Below are 6881 nucleotides of genomic sequence, written 5' to 3'. Positions count from 1 at the left end.
CAAGTGGTTGTGAAGGAAATATTTGAATCATAGAATCATACAGGTTAGAAAAGACCTCTAAGAACATCTAGTCCAACCCTTAACCCGGCACTGACAAGACCACCACTAAACCATGTCACTAAGTTCTACATCTAGACATTTCTTGAAGACCTTCAGGGATGGTGACTCAATCACTTCCCTGGGAAGCCTATTCCAATGCTGCACAACCCTCTCAGTAAAGAAATTTCTCCTAATAACCAAACTAAACCTCCCCTGGTGCAATTTGAGACTATTTCTCTTTGTCTTATCACTTGGTGCTTGGGAGAGCCCAATGCCCAGCTTGCTATAGCCTCCTGTACCCTACTTTACAAGGTCATTGTAAAGTGCAATGAGGCCTCCTCTGAGCCTTCTTTTCTCCAAGCTAAACAACCTGAGCTCCATCAGTAGCGCCTCATAAGACTTGTTCGAGGTGTGGACTCACCAGAGCTGAGTACAGAGGAACAATCACTTCCCTTGCCCTGCTGGTCACACTAGTACTCATACAAGCCAGGATGATGTTGGCCCTCTTGGCCACCTGAGCACACTGCTGGCGCCTGATACTGTACTGTAAAATTTGGCTGTGTTGAACCACAGACAAAGGAAAAAGGCTTTTAGGAGGAATACTTCTTGAACATATGGAGAAGAGGCAATTTCTATAGAAGAATACAAATCCTCCCCCAGATCTTTGTGCTGGTTTTCACTCTGATTCAGCCACTACCTTCATAGCTGTAAACACCACCTTTTGAATCATTCCTTCTTTTAGGAGCAAATGATAGGACGGTACCTTCCTAAACACAATTTGTATCACATTATTACTACAGGGTCTCTGCTCTTCACAGGTAACTTCTGCAGCCTCAGTTTTAATGACAGTTCCAAATCCATTTCAAATTTGTGACATCATTCAGTTCTAAACAGAGACAGAATTTGGGCTAGTATAAATTCATTTCTGGATACCTATTTTTTGTTTGTTTGTTTGTTTGCTGGTTTCTGCTACTTCCTGAAGGTAAAATGCCTGTATTTTACTTCTTGATTTTTCAAATTCCCTGCCTGTACCTGTTGTTTCAATTTAGGTTTACAGTTTTCCCTGACAGCCAAGAAGGGATGTTTCCTCTTTTCTCTTCGTAGGCTGAGAAAAATGAATTGGCCACTTCTTAGGTGCATGTTACTCCAGAAGAGGGTGCTCAAAGCTCAGAAATGTCTCCTCTCCCTGGGTCATTTCTGCAATGCATTTCCGTCTCCACCTGTAAACTCAAATCCAGATCTACCACTGTAACACTGAAACAAATGTTTTCCCCTTGGTTGTTTCCTGGTAACTGTGAATATATCTTCTTACCCTGCAAGCCAAGGTTATACTAGTGCTAGAGAAAATTTCTTAGAATTGCTGCATTCATGGTCATTCACCTTGGATCATAAAGTATTACTCAAGGCTGTTGCACTGAAAAGAAATCTGGAAATAGTTGCACATCTTGTATCTCAATACATTTTTCAAAGATCTTAGAAATGGCATAACTTCAGAAGAAGAAGAAAAAAAAAAAAAGAAAAAAAAAAAAAAACGTATCTGAGCCATATTCCCACGTTATATACAGTATGTTAGTATGCTTTAAGTCTGATACTCATTTAGAGAATCCAGATCCTTAAATTAATGCTTCTTTTCATAAAGAAAGCTGTATGACAGTATTTCTATTTATGTGTCCTTTAGCTAATATTAATGTAAATTTGCAAGACAGTATTTTGAACATATAGAAAAAGGACTGTAGTTAACTGATCAGAACTTGGTGGCTTTTGTTTTGTTTTGTTTTGTTTTTAACTCCAGCAGAGAAGTATAGAAGGTTCTTAGTTCTGTGTATTTTGTTCCTTAGTGGTTTGTATTTATCAGAGAGATTGTCCTACCTGATTTTTGCATCAGTAAAACAAATAAAATAATCAGTAGAGAAAAGCAGCCATTTCCAAAGCCAAAGTCCAAGTCCAGAGTTGGCTTTTTACAGATATGTGTACTACAAATATTAAACAAATGTTTATATCAGCAGGTATGGAGATAAATTTCACCCCACTGTGAATGGGGTGAAAGATGGGGTTGGGGTGAAATTCATAAATCAACCTGTAGGGTTAAACTTTGAAAAAGATTTGAATGGCTTTGGGGTTTAAAGATGAGATTTTAAAGGTATTTAGATGCTTATTTGTGATCAAAAACTACTTCGGAATAAACACATATACTTCTCAATCCTGGACAGAAAAGGGTCAATGCAGAAACCAGTGCCTGCCTGCCTCAGGAAATGTTATACTTTATATAGTGCTCCTCATAATACTTGTATGTGAGCCTATGACATTTGTTTAGAAGCTTATTGAAACAGTTTGGGTACTTTATTTTATCAAAAGGCTTATGACTGGTCTGAATAAAATAGAAGAACATTTCTGTAACTAAGCATATTTCTATTTCTCATGCAAATATTTATAAATGAAAGTTTCTTCTACAGTACTGCAAAAAAAAAAAGTTAGTTAACCTTCCCAAAATAAACAAACAAACAAGAAATCCAACAAAGCTCATTGTAACCTGAGATGGATTTCAACTTAATAAAATAAAATAAAATAAAATAAAGTTAACAAAATCAAAAGTAGATGTAAAACAATAGAAGTATAATAAAAACAAAGAGCTTTGTTTACCATTTTTCAGAGTCATTTCTATTTTTTCATCCAGTTCCAATAATTTACTTAAACCAAAAATTCTGTCAGGGCAGGCCCAAGACAAGAGAAAAGAATATAGGATGTGGAGACTCTGACAGGCAATAACTCACAGATGCTGAGCGCTGCCTGCTGCCAAGTTTTATTAGCTCTCCCACCAACAACAAAAAACATTACCATAGACATAATATTTACAAAATATAACTTAATTTGAATGGATACAAGCATAACCCTGAAATAATAAATACTGTGGCTGTATTTACTGATGCTAGAGGTAGAAAAGCAAAAGAAAAAAAATGGTTTAACTGAATCTGTCAAATGTATATGTTTGAAAGATTCATCTTAGAGATGTATTTGAAATGTATTAACATTTTATATCCACACAAAACTGATATTATTATGTTTTTCCTCTAATGGAATTTATTATTCCTGAGAGAATTTTTGTTTTATTTCCAATTTGTGGACCAGAAACCCGTTTCACGTGGGTAGGATTACTGCTGTGATGCCCAGTATAGAGGTAATCCTTTCCGTGGAAAGTCCTGGAAATCTTTGCGAGGTTGTCTACACTATTGTACTTTGCCAAACAGCTGTACAAACCAGCCTGGAGAGACAAGGGATGGTACTGTTCAAGTTTAGTTCCCAGCACATCTAACAAATCCATAATAGCACAATTTAATTGGGGTCATTTAATGTTGTGTCCCTGATTAATGGTGTTTGAGTTATAGAAGATGATATGACATGGTAGCATTTTATCCTGTATATTATGAATTAATGAAACAAAAATATAGATGGATGAATCATTTCACCCCTCTCTTGTTAAATAATGGGGAAAAGTGGTGCATGTGGGACTTTTGCTGTCTCTTCTATTATTTGTCTCTGCAGAGTTGGACTTGATGATCCACATGGGTCCCTTCCAGCTCGAGATATTCTACGATTAGTGAAATAAGTCTATGATTAGTAAAGTCTATGATTAGAGGCAAGGCACAGGCTGGTTACTGGGACTGGGAATGGTCACTATCTGCCTTTCTTTTGCATTTAAAGCTGGATTTTAGCATCTCCACTTTGCTAAAAGTCCCACTGTCCTAGGGGTAAGCAATGACAGCAAAAGTGGGAGGAGCCCCCATGTAGCTGTCTCCCTTTGCTTCAAAAAAGCCATTCATAGGGCTTTTTCCTAAGGAAAATTCATGATGCCCAGGTCTGGATTCTCTCTTGCCATAGCAAGGAGAGGAGCAGAGTCCCTGAAATGACAGCTGCTGCAGATGCCAGAAGCTCTGTCCTGGCAATGGTGTTAAAGACCCCTTGGGATCCCAAATCATGCATGTTTTGGGATAGAAAAGAGGTTACTACAAGGAAAGCCAATAGGAAAAATGAAAGAAGAGAGACAGGAAAAAAAAAAAAAACAAAAACAAAAAAAAAAAAAAAAAAAAAAAAAAAAAAAACAAAAAAACACTCTTGCCTGTGATCTTTCTCTGTTGTTAATTATTTATACCACAGAAATTTGTTGCTATAAATAAATTAATAAAAGGACGCTTTTAGGTAACCGGGGAACTCCTGGTAACAAAAGAGTAGGGCCAGGATCTCTTGAATTTCTTCTTGCTCTCAAGACCAGTATCCTTTCCATGGAAAGGAGGCCCTCCTCCATGTTGAATCCTGTGCCAGCCCCTCCTCATGGACCCCTTGGAACAGGGTTGCACACAGCTCCAAGGAGTATCCCCAGACAACTAGTGGGACTGCTCAGCTGTGGTAGGTGCAGGACCAGCCACTGAGGAGCCCCACAGTGCCAGCACTCCTCTTTGGCCAGGACATCCCCCATCCCACAACCCTTAGACTCAGGAAAAAAAAAAAGACTTCAGGAGACTTCATAACCATCCACTTCTCCTAGAATTTATGATGGTGCAAACTGGTGACTGGTAGGGAACTCATCCTTGACCTACCTCTCGGGAGAGGCTTTTTCCGGGGAACTGAACACACAGGGAATATCAGACACCTTAAATGAAATCTGAAATCTCACTGAAAAGGAAGAGAATGAGAAGTGAAACATGACTGAAGGTGTTTCTGACTTTGTATATCAAATTCATGCCAAGAAAAGGAAGGATTTTCTTTTGCCTTCTTACCAGGAGTAAATACGTCATTATCTGTGAGGCCATGATCTTTTGCAATATAATTGGAAAGGTGAAGTTTGGCTCTCCAAACCCTCATGGTATGCCATGAGGTGTGAAACCTTCGTACTCACAGAAGACCCTGATTCACTGAATGGCTCTGAAGGAATGGTCAAGTACAGAAGGGAGTCTGAAGAAGCACCTTATCTTTCCACTTTCTAATTCAAGCTGAGTAGATTTAAAGACAAATGCCTTTGCTGTCCATGTGATGGCACTATTTGAACATGTTTTCACTTCTGAGTGTTGCTGTGTAACTTGCCTTAACAATTATTGAGTTCTTTTTTTTTTTTTTTTTTTTTTTTTTTTTTTTTCCTTCCAGTATGAATTTTGCAGGATAAAAGAACAAGACCATCAGAGCTTGCATAGGAACAGAATGGTCAGCTGGGGCTGCAGAGGAACAAACTGCCAACAAGTAGCCTGGCAGGTGAATGGCAAATTGATAGAATTCCAATCGCATGCCAAGGGAGGGAAGCCAAAGAACCAACAAATAGCAAACTGAAGGTGCCCAAATTCAGACTGCACGCCAGCACCTAAAGCTGAAAGCATGAGAAGTACACCAATGGGAGGAGGAAAAGCACCAACAAATGAGTACAGATTGCAGACTGAGGGGGCACATAAATCAGTTTGCCAATGCATGTGCCCAGCAGCCCAAACAGCACAGCAGCAAAGGGCAGACAGCCTGAAACACTGTGCCAACAGAGAGGAATAGATCACATATGGCACAGAAAGAGGGGGAAATGGAGCAGCTATGCTGTGTCAGCCACCAGGAGCTACATTCTGCTGGAAACCATTTATTTCAGTCATGGCTCACAGGTTATCATAAAACAGTCTTCTGGAAAAGCATAAAAGGATTTGTTCTTTTTTTTTTTTTTTTTTTTTTTTTTTTTTTTTTTTTCTTCAGCTTTGAAGAAAGAAGAGTTGGAGAAGGATGATCCACAGGGAAGCAGTCTCCAAATGTAAAAGTGGGCCTGGTTTTAGCAGCTTTGAGAGAGGTACTTCTGCTGTAACATTAAGTTACTCAGGGGCAGCTGATCCAGAGGTGTTGTGTATGAATACGTGTGTCCCACCATCACTGGTGGGACATGTTTAGTAATGTGGGTATCATGTTTAGTAATGGCTGGTGGGGCCAAATTTGCTGTGCTACAGTAGACACCAAGCCAGCACTCTATAGTTCTTCCCAATGCCAGTCAGTCACTTCTCAGGTCATTATGCTAAAACAATTCAAGGCTCCTCAATAATGCACCGAGGCAGGAACAGCCAATTGTAACCCATGTAGTGGAGCTGTTGGTAGCAATAAATGGAAGCTGGTAAGTACTGATCCCAGATGCAGGAAAAACGGGGCAGAGGGACTGCTGAAAACCAGGTTGCTTTTATTTGCACTTTGTTCCCTCTCACAAACCTCCTTTGTCCTTTGCATTCTCTTCTCACTCCCACATGTTAGAAAACACAGTGCTGTGTCTGTTCCCTTTGCCCATCTGATGGGGAGAACTTGCTGTTTTGTTAGCACAACAGCTGCTTCTTTGGTCAGCTTTCTGCTTGCCTTCCACTGAGATCACCCCTTGTTCTGTGTAGGCTAGGTTATGTCAACCACTGCCCCGGGATAAAATCCTGCCTTGAAAAAAATTATCCCGAGTCAGCAGGACACTTAGCACTGCATGTAACACCATCACAAATGCTGATTGTTGGTGTACAGCAAGCTGGTGGCCTATATTTTGGGTCTTTAGCCAGATGAGATGAATAAAGCAAATGCCCGGAGGGAACCAGAGTAGAAACATTCCAGCTTCACCCACCCATCGGCAATCTTCCCATGGGTAGCATCAGCACGGAGGGCAGGCTTGGCTCTACCCTCACCCTTGCTGATGGCTGAAGGTGGTGGGGTAGCAACTAGCAGCTGCTGGAGAGTTCTCACAGTCCCATGGGATACTTCTGCTGGACATACCCCTAAGCTACTGGAGCTACCATGCTTACGAAGCAAACACAGGGCACACTCCCCACCCTCCGTTATCAGTCAAACCACAGCTGTAA

The sequence above is a fragment of the Oxyura jamaicensis genome, chromosome 5 (genome assembly GCF_011077185.1).
Source record: "Oxyura jamaicensis isolate SHBP4307 breed ruddy duck chromosome 5, BPBGC_Ojam_1.0, whole genome shotgun sequence".
NCBI classification, from domain to species: Eukaryota; Metazoa; Chordata; class Aves; order Anseriformes; family Anatidae; genus Oxyura; species Oxyura jamaicensis.
Note: the sequence above shows the minus strand (reverse complement) of the source record.